Source organism: Eretmochelys imbricata, chromosome 8 (assembly GCF_965152235.1).
Source record: "Eretmochelys imbricata isolate rEreImb1 chromosome 8, rEreImb1.hap1, whole genome shotgun sequence".
NCBI lineage: Eukaryota > Metazoa > Chordata > Testudines > Cheloniidae > Eretmochelys > Eretmochelys imbricata.
In genome coordinates, this window is record NC_135579.1 from 67,146,973 (window position 1) to 67,162,725 (window position 15,753).

Consider the following 15,753-nt stretch of genomic DNA (forward strand, 5'->3'; position numbering starts at 1 on the left):
CACAGCAGGCTAGGGCTTTTGACACACAGCTAAGTAGTTCTAATTCTATCTTTTAGAAGGCAGTGATCCGTATCATATGTGTGCACGCACACGTTTGTTTTTAGCTAGTTTATTCTGACCCTGTTGAAGGCTACCTACTAATAGAAAGCAGTATTTTTGGTGATTATTGGAAAGACGCTATCTGCACATCGTGTGCAAATAACTTTAGCATGAGGGGTGGATTAGATGACTTCTTGAGGTACCTCTAACCCTACATTTCTGTGATTCTTTGATTGTATCCCAACAGTGCTTTAAAAAACAATGGTAGTGCAAACTGGGTAAGCAAATGCACCAGTGCTTCATCTGCGTACAGTATCAAATCTTAGAATCTGTTTTATTATAAGAACAAATGTTAATGTGTCCTCTAGTACTCCTTGAAAAGGGCCACAGAATTTTTAACATTTATCTGAATTTCCACTAGTGATCGGTGGCTGGTGGGTCACTTTAAAATCACAGCCAAAAGTTTTATGAAGCTAATGATAAATAATATATATTTTTCACAATATGTTGAAATTTATAATTCAACAACAGAATAGACAAAGAATTAAGCATCAAAATTCCAAATGCAGAAGACTGATTCATTGCATATCTCATCAACTTTCTTTTCAAGAGCAAAGAGCGATTTGTTTTTATAGCAAATTAGATTTGGGTTTTTAATTTAGTTTTATAATTCCTGATCCACTGTACAGTATGCCACCCATTCATTATAAGGATCTCTGTTGCTTACTCTGAATATAATATTAGATTTTATTTAGTAAAAGAACCCTCCTGAAATGTTTGAAACATCTGTTTCCTTTGCTTGCTTTGACTACAGTTTTAATCTTGTGCTTTTGGAAGCTAGATATGTAGTTACTTTAAAATGTTGCAGTTTAACCTTCAGTAAACTCGTATTTAGAACAAATGACAGGTTAGGAGGTGGCTATTTGCTAAAAGGGTTGTTTGCTTCTTTCAGAAATCAGGTTATGCTAAAATTGCTATGGCAAAATGTAGCTCTAGAGAGGACTGAAATTGTCTGAAAAGAAAAAGGGGACCAGGAAACAAGAAGACCAAAATTAATAGCAGGCCATGTGTGCTGTAGTCCTACAGTCTGATGTGTAAAGTTTCACGTTAATACCATTTCTTACCCTAGATAACTTTTTTTTAACTATTGCCCAATCTATCAGATGCCTAGTGCTAGCTTTGGCTTTGAACCAGATATACTGGAATGCTTCAGCACTCTGAAACCTTCAGAGATACTATAATGTAGATACTATAATTGACTGCCTTTGGGGAATACTGGGCCTAATCCTAGATGCTTTTGTTTGCTTGTAATCTTTAAGCTGAACCCCCAAGGAACCTATTTTGGGTGCTTAATTTTTGGAATTGCTCTTTTAAAATCTAGCAAAAGCCTAAGTTCCAGATGTATTTTCTTTCTTTCTTGTTTTCAATAAAATTTACCTTTTTTAAGGACAGGATTGGATTTTTGGTGTCCTAAGGGTATGTCTACACTACGAAATTAGGTCGAATTTATAGAAGTCGTTTTTTTAGAAATCGGTTTTATATATTCGAGTGTGTGTGTCCCCACAGAAAATGCTCTAAGTGCATTAAGTGCATTAACTCGGCGGAGCGCTTCCACAGTACCGAGGCAAGCGTCTACTTCCGGAGTGTTGCACTGTGGGTAGCTATCCCACAGTTCCCGCAATCTCCGCTGTCCATTGGAATTCTGGGTTGAGATCCCAATGCCTGATGGGGCTAAAACGTTGTCGCGGGTGGTTCTGGGTACATGTCGTCAGGCCCCCCTTCCCTCCCTCCCTCCGTGAAAGAAAGTGCAGACAATTGTTTTACGCCTTTTTTCCTGGGTTACCCATGCAGACGCCATACCACGGCAAGCATGGAGCCCGCTCAGCTCACTGTCACCATATGTCTCCTGGGTGCTGGCAGACGTGGTACTGCATTGCTACACAGCAGCAACAACCCATTGCCTTATGGCAGCAGACGGTACAGTAGGACTGGTAACCGTCATCGTCATGTCCGAGGTGCTCCTGGTCGCCTCTGTGAGGTCGATCAGGAGTGTCTGGGCAGACATGGGCGCAGGGACTAAATTTGGAGTGACTTGATCAGGTCATTCTCTTTAGTCCTGCAGTCAGTCCTATTGAACCATCTTATGGTGAGCAGGCAGGCGATACAGATTGCTAGCAGTCCTATTGCATCATCTTCTGCCGGGCAGGCAAGAGATGAGGATGGCTAGCAGTCCTATTGTACCATCTTCTGCCGAGCAGCCATGAGATGTGGATGGCATGCAGTCCTTCTGCACCGTCTGCTGCCAGCCAAAGATGTAAAAGACAGATGGAGTGTATCAAAACAAGAAATAGACCAGATTTGTTTTGTACTCATTTGCAACCCCCTCGCCCCCCGTCTAGGGGACTCATTCCTCTAGGTCACACTGCAGGCACTCACAGGGAAGGTGCAGCGAGGTAAATCTAGCCATGTATCAATCAGAGGCCAGAGCAACCTGCTTGTTCCAATAAGAACAATAACTTAGGTGCACCATTTCTTATTGGAACCCTCCGTGAAGTCCTGCCTGAAATATTCCTTGATGTAAAGCCACCCCCTTTGATGATTTTAACTCCCTGTAAGCCAACCCTGTAAGCCGTGTCATCAGTTGCCCCTCCCTGCGTCAGAGCAACGGCAGACAATTGTGCATCTGAGTTAAGAGTGCTGTCCAGAGCAGTCACAATGGAGCACTCTGGGATAGCTCCCGGAGGCCAATACTGTCAAATTGTGTCCACAGTACCCCTAATTCGACCCGGCAAGGCCGATTTAAGCACCAATCCACTTGTCAGGGGTGGAGTAAGAGCCCTTTAAGTTGAAATAAAGGGCTTCATCATGTGGACGGGTGCAGGTTTACATCAATTTAACCCTGCTAAATTCGACCTAAAGTCCTAGTATAGACCAGGGCTAAGAGATTTATGCAAATGTTGTTTAATTAGCTGGGGCAACAGCTAATTTGTTTTCTTTCTCAGCTCTTCCCTGAAGGAGGGGGGTAGGGCTTCAGGGTACCCCACAGGAAGGAATTCCCAAGTGCACCTTCCTGGGTTTCAAAAAAGGGGTTTTGCATTTGGGTGATGGCAGTGTTTACCAAGCCAAGGTTTACATCGATTTAACCCTGCTAAATTCGACCTAAAGTCCTAGTATAGACCAGGGCTAAGAGATTTATGCAAATGTTGTTTAATTAGCTGGGGCAACAGCTAATTTGTTTTCTTTCTCAGCTCTTCCCTGAAGGAGGGGGGTAGGGCTTCAGGGTACCCCACAGGAAGGAATTCCCAAGTGCACCTTCCTGGGTTTCAAAAAAGGGGTTTTGCATTTGGGTGATGGCAGTGTTTACCAAGCCAAGGTCAGAGAGAAGCTGTAACCTTTGGAGTTTAATACAAGCCTGGAGTGGCAAGTATTAATTTTTAAAATCCTTGCAGGCCCCACCTTCTGCACTTGAAGTGCCAGAGTGGAGAATCAGCCTTGACAATATTCTTGAACATTTAACTGCGATTGGCCTGTAGCCCGTCATTATTATTATTATTTGTATTGCGCTAGTGTCTAGAGCCCCAGCCCCATTGTGCCAGGTCCTGTATAAAAACAACTCTTTCCTCCTCCTACCTGCTTTCACAGACTTTTTCTGTCTTCCACCTTCTACCTCCCTGGCTATATGTGTGAATCTTCCCCTTTTGCCTCTCTAGCCCATTTCCCCTTTCCTCCATTAGTTGTATGTAACATTTATATTGCAGAGACCCCAGTCATGAGCTGGGTACCACACAAACAGTTGGAGCTTATCTAAATGGAGTTAGTGCACAGCAAGCTAGGCTGTCAATCTATAACACACTAGCCTGCCACGCACTAACTGGCTCTGGCGACCCTGCCTACTGCGCACTAAAAGTTCTCTCGTGCATTTTGATCTACTACTGTCAAGGAGCAGAAGGGAACCTTTAGTGCAACGTAGCTGGTCTACATGGCCAGTAAATGCATGGCAGGCTACTCACAAAAGGCTTATCTATTCAAAGAGTTAGTGTGCAGCAAGATGGCGTGTAAGTCTTACAAGGCAGCCTTATAGATTTACACGCCATCTTGCTGCACACTAACTCTTTGTATAGATAAGCCCTTTATAAAAGAGAGTTCTTGCCAACGGAGCTTACATCCTGCTTCCCTGTTTCTCTCTGCTTTCTTTCTCCTACCTCCGTTGCTCTGTTCCTCCCCATTACTTAAGATAAACTGTAGGGCCAGAGGGAAAGATTTCTCCTAAGAAGGAAATGTTGAACTATTGTTAAATGTAAGAGAAGGATAAATACATTTTTAAGTGAATCTATAGATCTCTGAGAGCCTGGCATGAGATCTACAGTATCTGGTATTGCAGGTCAAGCAGTGATCATCAACTCTAACAAGAGTAACACATAAGGCTAGATCGTGTGTCAAGGGCACCCAGCTCACAGTAACAAGCAGAATGTAACTGAGCTATCCCAGGAGCAGTGCAGAGAAGAAACTGTGACCCAGGAAGCCATGATCCTTTCCCACCATCACTTTGCTCTAGGCAGGTAGTAATGTGCCCCTCATCTATCCGATGGGAATTGGGGGTGGAAGGCCAGAGACGACGCTCTACCTATTCCTTAGCCGCCTTCTTCAGGAGGTGGGAGTGTAAGTGGGTGTGCATCTCCTTTTGTCTCCTAAGTTCCAGGTAGTAAGCACAAGAGAGTTAAGGGTTTTTTACTCCCCTGTGCAGGCATGCAGTCTGTTTCAGAATTGCACTCATGGATTTCTGAATGCCTTACATAATTGCTTTCCGTAATTAAGCTGTAGCTTCACTAGACCAGGAAAGGCTCTCAAGTTAAAGGATTAAACTTTCTGAAATTGTATGGTTTTTGTAGTGTTCCATTCACTGACTATCTCTTGGGTTCAATTCAAGTTAGATAAAACCGAAGTGTTCTGTGTGAGGGAATGCTAACTGTACTGTATTTAGGAGAGGAGTGGTAATACCTCTCAGGGTGAAGGTAATAAAACCCAGCTGAGTAGGCCCAACTCCGAAATTGTATTGGCTCACCCAGGTTGGCTCTGGAAAAAGGGCACATAGATTGTAAGAGGCAATTGCACTTCAATCCTTTACTAGTAATGTTCATACTTATTGTTGGGGAGAACCTTTGTTATAACCCAGCACACCAAGTAGACGTCCAAGGACAATTCTAGGAAGATGATGGAATTTTCATCTTTATTGTTTGCAATGTAACACAACTTTAAGTATTACTAAAATTAAATTAAATCAGAAGTATAGTGAGACTAGGTGAAGAAAGGAATGATAAGATAAAAAGAGAATCACTGACAAATGTTACCCATATGAACCTATTGGGTCAGATTCTGATGTCACACTGGTGTTAATCTGGAGTAAATCCATGGACTCGAGTTTATCCATGGCATATCTGAGATCAGAATCTGGCCTATATTGAGTATCATCATAAAATACTTTACCATAAATATTTAAACAAGTAAAAAGCTATGGTTAATTCTGTATGAGATATGAAAGTAGATCTTCCTATTATCTAACTATCCCTAGAATTATTAACGTAAATTAATATTCAAGCTTATGGGATCGTCTTTTTTGCATTCTGAATGTGTATACATAACTACAATGGTTTATCTAGCAGACACAGATGAATTTTTTCTTGATTTTTGGACTTGTCATGAATATATTGTAGTTATCAGTGAAATGAATCAATAAGTACAGAAAACAGCTGTACTACAAATAACATGCATCCAGTCAGTCTGACACTAATAAAACTAGATATTTTCTCTTTCTGCCTCTTCATCAGGGTTACACTGTGAACATCAAGAAGCTTTATTTGAATGTCACTAGAAGAACAGTTTTAATTACCAGTAGAATTCATCAAAACATTTAGTGGAGAAGTGACATTAAGTAATAATTAATAGACTGTGTGATGTGGCTGCTGCGTAAAATGACAATGATTAACCTGTGACATAACAGAATGTGACTGTTTCCCATTCAAGCACCAGTTATTCTACAATATAGCTATGTCTAGGCTGCCCTGTGCCACTAGACCTCTGCCTATCTCTCTACAAAAGGAAATTGGGTTCAAAAACCAGAATTTGTTATCTTGACTGGCAATCTGGAATTTTGGGTCAATTTGTCACCTTAAACTGTGATGCATGGGCTTATTTGTAGCCACTAACAGTAATTGCTGTGCTTATTACTACTCTGGTTACTTATTACAGAGTAGGTGCTGATGCTAGTATATATATATTTTTCTCCCCATTGGGTAACTGTGTATATGCTTGAGAACATAGCTTGGCCGAAGTCTTAGATCTCTGATTGCCCAGATAAAATCATTGTGCAGAAGAAGAATAAACTCTAGATTGATCTGAAGTGAACTGATCTCCAGTGCACAGGTAGGTGAGTATTAGCAGCCTTATTTTACAAATAGGGAAACTGAGGTAGGGGTTAAAGGCCCAAACCAACAGCTTGCTGAGTGCCCCCAACTCCCACTGACTTCAATGGGAGCTGAGGGTGCTCCCCACTTTCCAGGACTGAGCTCTAATTGACTTGTCTACAATATTTTCTGCTAAGATCCTGTCCAAATGACAAGTGAATTGTTCAATATATTGGCTGTTATGTAGATTGACTCCAGTTGCTTTGACGAGTGTTTTCTTTCCTGGTCATAGTCAAGCACATTGTAGAAGGACAGACTACTTTCTCTATGCAAAACTGCTTGTGATCAGAGAGTGCTGTAGATGGCTGGTTAGTAAGTGTTGACATAAGTCTGAGGGAGAGAGCTGTAGTTCCTTGGGGCATCAATGATTGTATAGTCTCAAAATACTATAGCTTCCATTTTTTGTATCATGTACTTTATGGTATGCTGTTTAAAACTATATTACAGCATGACAGGGTGTGCCTGGCCTTGGCAGCTCCCTACTGGAGGCCACATGGTTATACTACACCCCTCCCCTAGAAAGGAGCAGTGAAGGTGCGTCTTCCAAGCCTGTCATGGGCCTTAGCAGGTCACTTCCAGGCTGGAAACCAGAAGTGTACTCTCTGGCCAAAGGAGCTCAACAACCAGTCAGAGGATATCGCTGGTTGAATTTACATCATTGGGATTGCTGAAAGAGAAGAGCCTGAGGACATTGGCCCTGATATAGGGCTGGAGCTAAAAGGGCCGGCAGGAAGAGGCTGAGGGAAAGTACAGTGAAGGGCTGAGGTAAGCAGTATGTGGCTACTCTGTATAGGGTCCCTGGGTTGGAACTTGGAGTAGTGGACAGGCCCAGGTTCCCCTACCAGCAACAAGTAAATGGGGCATGAACCCCACAAAGGAGAAAGGATTGAGCCGGGAGCCCCCAAAAAGGACTGTATTTAAAGGGACTCAGAGCCAGGTTTGAAGGCCCTAGTAAGGGCAAATAGATAGTTTAGTTATTTGGACTTGTCACTCAGTCCCACTAAGACCCACTAAGGTCATCTGGCAGCCTGCAGGGGGTGCCAGGGATGAGAAAAGGACTGTAGTACCACACTCAGCCGCTAGGGGGCCCTCAAGGGTGAGTGCTCCTATCACATAGGGGCCGTCCAAAACCATAGCATTCTAATAAGATTATAGAAGTCCTGTTCTTCTGCTTACATTTCTCACAAATAATTTCATGTTTGATTTCTATATTTTACTTAGCTGGATAAGTGTTACATTTTAACATTTTGGTGTTGAAATCAAAATTATTCTTTGTCAGAACCCAGCCATTCTTCTTGTCAAAAAGACATATGATGCATTAGCTTAAGGGCGATTGCTAATAACTACGTAAGTGACATTTGGCTACATAGAATGGGCAAGGCTACATATATCTTTGTCAAGCTATCAAGATTTGCATACACTGCAGTTCGTGATGTTTAAGAGAGCTGCTGCACTAATGCAAAACCAAAACAAAACAAATTCAGGTTTGGCCTTTCCACCATTTCATTGCAATTAACATCTGCTCTCTCCCAGATTCACAGGAGATACCTGTTTTTGTGTTTGTGTTTATAATTTTAACCAAAATGAGCTTGCTGCAGTTAGGGTGAAGAAAGCCATTTGATTGCCGTGTATTCTAAGTAGGCATTGGTGATGAGGAAGGTTTCTGTTTGTTTGGGGGGTTTTCTCATTGAGAGAAGTGGAGCAAAGTGGGTTTTTTTGTGGGGGGGGGAGATCTGCATTGGATTGGGTAGTATAAGATTTCCTATATGCTACATTTTACTGCATCCTCCTAATGTGTTTGATGTAATACTCACTTCCACTTATCACCTCTCAAAGACATAAAATAACAAAGATGGTTTATGGCTGTTCAACACCACAAGACATCTTGTGTCTTGTTTCATCACTAGTGGATGAAAGGCCACATTTCTAAAGGTATTTAGATGCTTCTGAAAAAATCCCACTTGGTGCCTATCTGCATTTTTAGATGTCTAAATACCTTTAAAATTCTGACCCTAGGAGTATAAGCAAAACAGGACAAATCCTTCTCTCATTCACAGTGACTCCAGTGGGAGCTTGTAGCAGTGTAACAGAAGAATTTGGCCCCAAAACTGTATGATGTAAGCAGAGCAAAAACATGGCAAAATATTTTTTCCCATGAATACAAACAAGTTTCACAGCATAGTTAAAGGTTAAAAACCTAGACCCAGATCCTCATAGAGTGTAAATTGGCATAGCTCCATTTATTTACACCAGGTTAGAATCTAGCTCAGTACACTTAGGGTGAAATTCTGGCCGCACTGAAGTCAGTTGCAAAACTCCAGTTGCCTTTAGTAAGACCAGAATTTTTTACTTAATAGGCATGCACAATTGGAGTTTAATTTACATTTAATTATTGAAAGTGAATGAATGTTATCCTGTCACTTACCTGTTATCTTTTGCACCGTTTGCCCTCTTTCACTTCATTGAACCTAGACAAAGAAAACAACAGGTCAGTTTTCTTATTCTTTCTGGTCTGTTTCACTGTCGCTCTGGCTCTCATGCACCTGTACAATGCTACATTGCTTGGGCTGCAAACACCCCAGGAGAATGTTTAACCTCTAAAATTTAGTGACGTACCACGCCCATGAAAGCATTTCTGTTAAATGGCACCACTGTTGTACCAGATTGCTTGGGCAGATCCTGAGAACAACTTCCCCTTCCTCAGGAGATTCTCACGTGGTGCTCACCAACTAATAGCACCGCCCTCCTTGTAAACAAAGCCACCATTCACCAGATGGAGTGCCTCTCTTGAGTGATGGGATTGACTTGGTGGTGACTGAACAATGATAAGAAGCAGTGGTAAACAGAAGCAGCCTCCCATGTCACTCCTTTCCAGCCTCAGGTGTGCACGTAAGCATCCTAGCATGAGTCTCCCTGCATGCTATGCACGGCAACAGCTCCATCTGTGTCACCAGTGCGGTGGCGCGGGAACAGTTTTTAGAATGGAGGTGCTGAGCTGTGTCCCCCTTACCCCGTCCGTGCCCCAGAGCTGCGGCCAGGGCGTCAAGACTGGTGCCACAGATGGGGGAGTGTGGAGCCCCGGGGCGTGGGGCCAGCGACCAGGACCCCAGGCATGGGATCAGCAGCTGGGACCTGGGGCCGGAGGCAGAGCTCCTGAGTGTGGGAGTGGTAGCCTAGACCCTGGGTGGGGGACTAGCGGCCAGGACCCCACGCAAAGCCTGGGGGTGCTGCAGCACCCCCCGCACCCTTAGTTCCTGTGCCTATTCACCAGTGGGGATCCCTCGCTGGCCACTGGCAGTATGCTCAGATGCAAACCATGCTCTCCCTGTTCCCTTTACCCCACTTGTGCTGCTCTTTTCTATCCTCCCCTGCCCCTCAGTATGGCAAGTTAGCCATGATACTGGGACTAGGTAGGCCAGCCTCTCTCTCACAACCCCCTCAGGCCTCACCACAGTACTAGTGGCACTGTCCGGTAAGACTGACTACCTTTCTCTAGGCTAGGGGGCTTCCCTTCAGCTATTCTCCCTGGTGACCCACTCCACCAGCTCCCAAACCCACATTGTTTCTGTAATTTTGTTGCTCTATCACCTTACCCATCCCACCAAAACCACTCTACTATTGTTATTGCTGGTTAGTGATGGGAATCATGCCCCTGGTTTGTCTGTCAAACCTTATGTAATAATATAGCTAAGGTGGCCCCTGGGCATTTAAACTTTGCCCTTCACTGTGGTTACTACTGTCTAGCAGCCTAGGCCATCTCTCCTGCTTGTGTTTGATGGGTTTTTTTGTTTGTTTGTTTGTTTTTTGGCAGACCCCCTGAGAGGGCAGCAAGAGCTCTGGCTGAGTATTGCTGTCTGTAACGGGTGGTCTGTCCCTTTAAGGGCCAGAGGGCTGAGGCAGCCAGCCAGCCCTGTTTATTAATCAGATGTAGCTGAGAAGAAAACAGGTGTTCCTTATAATGAGCCACAGGAGGGGTCTCAGTTGATTGGGGGGGGGGGGGGGGGAGAGGGTGTGGCCTGCCAGAGTGCCCTGGTGAGGGAAGCAGTGGAAACCTGCTGGGGAAAAGAGCTCTGGGAGCAGCAAAGCTCAGGAGCAGAGTATTGGGGAAGAATCCAGGACGGAGTAGGAGGATAAGCCCAGGGGAGTGGACTCTGGTTGCATGGGACTTTAATATTACCCCAGGATAGGTGGGAACTGTTTGTCTGACTCCTTTGTTTGGGGCCTTGAGTTCTACTAAGGGTCACTGGGGGAAACCCAGGGGCCCTCCACTCTGAAGGATGAGTGGGCTAGAAGAAGAGCTTGGATTGGCAAAAAATGACAGAACCAAGTAAGAACTTTTGAGTTATGATATTGGACTTTATTTTAGGTTATTTTGATGCCTCTGTGTTAACAAATAAGCCTGCAAGAAAGGGTAGTTTTAGCCTATAGAGTATTGGTCTGACAGAGGGGTTCTCAACCTTTCTTTCTGAGCCCCTTCCTGCAATATGCTATAAAAACTCTGTGGCCCAGCAGTGCCACAACAACTGTTTTTCTGTAGATCCAATAGAATAAAAACCAGGGCCTGTGTTAGGGGGTAGCAAGCAGGGCAATTGCCCCGGGCCCCATGCCACATGGGGTCCTACAAAGCAAAGTTGCTCAGGCTTTGGCTTCAGTCCCAGGCAGTGGGGCTCAGGCTTCAGCCTTCTGTCCTGGGCCCTAGCAAGTCTGACACTGGCCCTGCTCTCTGGTTTATTTTGGCAGACTCCCTGAAACCTGCTCTGGGGCTCCTAGGCCCCTGGTTGAGAACCATTGGTCTGAGGGACTTTTGACAAAGGGGAGCTGAGGCTGGGGACCTGTGGGGCATGTTCCTGTGATGGAGGGGGCATCTCAGGTAACACTGTCCAATCTGAGTTCCTTCCAGCTCTACCTGTTATGCTTCTATACACAAAAACACACTAGCCTATAAATAGTTTTATTTTGGATAAAGGAAAACAAGAAAGAACTAAAGTAAATTCTTCATGAAAAAGACATGTAATAGATTGCAACAACTCTGAGAATTAAATGGCTGTTGTTTCTACAGAAATGCATAGCTCCTACAAATATAAATGTGCATAACAGTTACATACCCCTTCTTTCCAGAACTACAAGGAGAGATCAGGCGGCCATCGGTAGGGACAAATCTTCCCTTCAGCCACTCTTGGGCCTTGTAGTCTCTGTCATCAGCAGCTGGCCACTGAACACTTAAATCCAAGCAAAACATACATTTAAAAAATGCTGTTAGTACAAATACAAAGTCATGATAACACTTTTATGAAGACTTTTTTTTTTAATTTTAAAATGATGAACTAGAGCTAACTTGGAGAATTAAATTAGTTGGCACTGTCCCTTTAAAGGCCAAGGGCCTGATTCTCAGTTGGTGTACACACTGGTGTAGTTTCACAGAAATCAAAAACGGAGATTTTCCAGTTTATGCTAGCTCAGGCCCCAAGTATTGTGTCTAGTCAGTAATATTTCTGGTTATTCAGGATACTAATGAGATGCAGCTTTGTAGTTGCCATTTCTTGAACTTTATGTTCATTACTACTGTAACACCAATAAACCCACCTGTGGTTCTAATTGGAATGTTGCAATTATTTTAAAAAAAATCTTTTCCATGTGGGCCTAATTTAAAAAAAAAAATGAAAAGGGGAGCTGGCCAGTTGATGAGTTGATGAGCAAAGCCTTATGGTGCCAGCTGGAATGCCAAGGGAATGCAAGTGAACCTCAAATCATTGGCTGGGGCTTGGTGGAAGAACAGGTGCATTAGCTAAATGATGCCCCTGCTTTCCAGCAACTTTATCCTGCTCTCTCTAAAGACAGTGTTTTGCTGTTAACTTCAATGGGAACAGGAGCAGGCCCTGGGGAGAAGTGTACTTGGATCTGTCATGTAGCAATCTCTAGCTAGCAGATCCATTAACCAGCTTTGGTGTTGACTTCAGAAGTAACAGCTGCTCACTCTCTTGGCTGGAGAAAAAGACTTGGGGAGATCTGAATAAATGTGGGAACATCTGGTATGGAAAGAAATCAAACCGCATAAATTATTTTTAGTGTGTTATTGCTTAATTGTTCTTTGCTGTGCCAAAAAGGAGAGGTCACAGTCAGCATCAAACCTCTTCAGGCAGTGCTCCAAATCTTCCCAGTCTGAGCCCCTCTCTGCCCTGCACCCCCCACAAGATTAAGTGTATTTTTCTTTAAATTGAATCAATAGTCCTGTCTTTGGGAAAAGCAACACAAGCTACTCATCACTGGGTTCCCCCTACCCCCAACTGTTCCTACGTTTGTAGTCAAGAAAACTATTTTTTATTAGCCATTTATCATCCTGTCTGAGAGGGATTTTTTTTTTAACTGCACTGCACTAAACCACTGCATGTTCTATTCCTGTTGCAGAGAGCAGTTCAGTCCCTATGGCAAAAATCAAGGCAATATTAAAAGCCACAACTTAAGAGGAAAACTTTCAGATGCCTTGGCCATTTACATCTCACATTAGATAAATAATAGTTTTGAATGTATGTGATCAATGTTTAGGATTTCAAAATATTACTTGAAATATTTGAGAGACAAGGAGAATGGGGTAATATCAGAAACAAGCTTTCTCACCAATAAAAGATCCAATCCCTCATCCATCTTCTCTCTCTCATAACCTTGGACTGACGTAGTTACAACAACACTGCATACCAAAATAGTTTAGTTAACCAGGACTCTAGATTATTTGTAACTGCATTCTGTCTTTAAAATTATGTATCAATTTGTCCCATTAACACATAACACTGAGACCCACTCCACATCTAATGAGATGAAATAATTGCACCTTGCATTGCTCCAGAGCTATTTTGTTTTTGTGTAAATTATAATGCAGTCATTAGCATGCTTCTGTGCATCAATGTACAGATGCTTGGTTTGCAGAATGTTATGTTTTGTGGCCACAAGATGTCAGGCTAATCTGAGTGTGGGAGAGTGTTTTACCTATAGAATTTAGGAATGTTTATTAAATTGTGACAATTGAATAACTAGACCTGGGATTTTCAAATAAATCAAAGGAGTTAGGTTCCCAACTCCCATGAAGTTCAATAGGATTTGGGCACCTAACTCAGTTAAGATGCTTTGAAAATCCTACTTCTTATGGCCGTTGAAACTATTATGCAGAAAAACCCTGTGTAGCAGGGTTAAAAGTAAAGTATAAAGATAAGTTACATGTACTAGCCATAGGCAGAGACAGGGTGGGATTTTCAAATGGTCACATTGGGGGCAGAATTAGGCCAGCATTGAGTGATTTTTGCAAATCTCACCCATACATGCTATATGTTGCCCAGAAGATATTTTAAACTGTAAACAACACTATTACACATACCTGTTCACAACTTTACTGAAGTCATTCTACATTGCTCTGATTATATATTACCTTCATCAACCAGAAATGCTGTTTTACGTTTTACTTATGTTAGGGTGACCAGACATCCAATATTAGGGGATTTGTCTTGTATAGACAACTGTACCCCCACCCCCGCCGGAAAAAAAGAAATGCCCTAATTTTTCACGCTTGCTGGTCTGGTTACCCTAACTTCTGAGAGCTGCTCCAGAGTTCTGTAAGCAGGAAGATTTATTAACATATCAGCTACCTTAGCTGATCTAAGAAGCCGTGATGTGCTGCTAAATTTTAACAAGGGGCTCCTCCAAAATTTTTCCACATCACTCAGTGATACTTGTGACATTTTCTGGGTAAAACACACTCCTCTCCCTCTCCACCCTGCACACACTCATCAATTCCATGTTCTTCTCTTATCCAGATTCACTGATCCTTCCACCTACTCCTGTCCCAGCATCTGTTGATTCGCAATGCATTTCCCTCCTGAGCAGGCATGTAGATGGGTGAGTTGTCCTGTGCCTTCTGGCTGCCGTGGTTGGAAGCAAGTTGTCCTGCAGACTCCTGTTGTTGGGCGATTAGGCAGGTGTGGAGTCAGCCTGTTCAAGTGGTTGAGTGGCTAATCTATATAGCACAAGCTGTGCTCCTCTGTCTGAGTTACAGAGCTAGGATGCGGAGTACTGTCCAATGTTCCTTAGTACAGCATCACTTTTATGTTTACTACACCTGAGTCCTGTCTCTATTTCATTGCAAGAGAGACTGCAGATAAAAGGCTGATTCTGTTAACAAAGGGCTCTTGGAAGACCTCCTGGTGCTCCATGGTAAGGAGCAGTTGTTGGGGTGAAAAAGTTCTTTAGACAAGAAAAGTGCACAAAAGAGAAGGCTTTTTATGTTAAAAAGCGATGTGCTAGCAAAAAATACCTTGCAAACGAGTGGATGGAGAGAGATTCAGTTATTCTCTGTGTTTGTGTAATACATATAAATATTACTTCATGGAGGTGTGAATTTTTGTAAGTCACTTCAAGATCTTCAGATGGCAGACACAGCAGTCCAATGTGTTGGTGGGTGTATAAACATGCACACATAATATATATTATTTATGAAGGTCTTTACTCTGTCCTCGTTTTATTCTTCTTAAAAGGCCATTTCTGCCCTGCTGTCAATAGTGAATCTAATTAACTGGTATTAAAATATTGTTGTTCACTATGCCTCTTACCATAACTTTTGTCCACTTGCCTCTCTGTCCTGAGTCTGTGTGCTGAAACCACTCCTTCCTATATGTCTGGAAAATTCCTAGCATATTGTGAGCACTTTCATACACACCATAATAACTAATAATTATTAAGCACAAATGTTGAGCTCAGAGCTGTACGAGATGGACTGAAGAGATTCCCTACCCACAGGAGCTTATAGTTTCAGACAAAGATCTGACAAACACACAGTGGGAGACCCATAGGAAGGTAACACATTAAGTTGTTTTTTTTATATGTTCACACTAGCATAGACCCTGAATAGGAGTGGATTGGTAATGGGATCCAGAGCATTTGATAGGTCACCAAATCAAATCCAGTACAAGGTGGTAGTGACTGAAACTTGGCGCTGTCTGGTGGCATGCATGAAATTAATTTAGTGCTCAGAGTCCATTTCCCAGTGGCAAGTGTTCATGTCAAAAAGCAACAACATTTGGTACTAATTGACTTGGTGACAGTCTGTTTGGGGTGTTTGTCTCCTAGATCCTGACATTTCTATAATCTTCCTGTATGTCTCTTTTCTCTAGTTCTGTGAGAGTACAGCCAGTCCATTCTGGGTAGCCATTAACTGGCCAGGCAGTCACCACCACCTTGTAATGCTGTGCCTGTTGTTACCTCATCATGG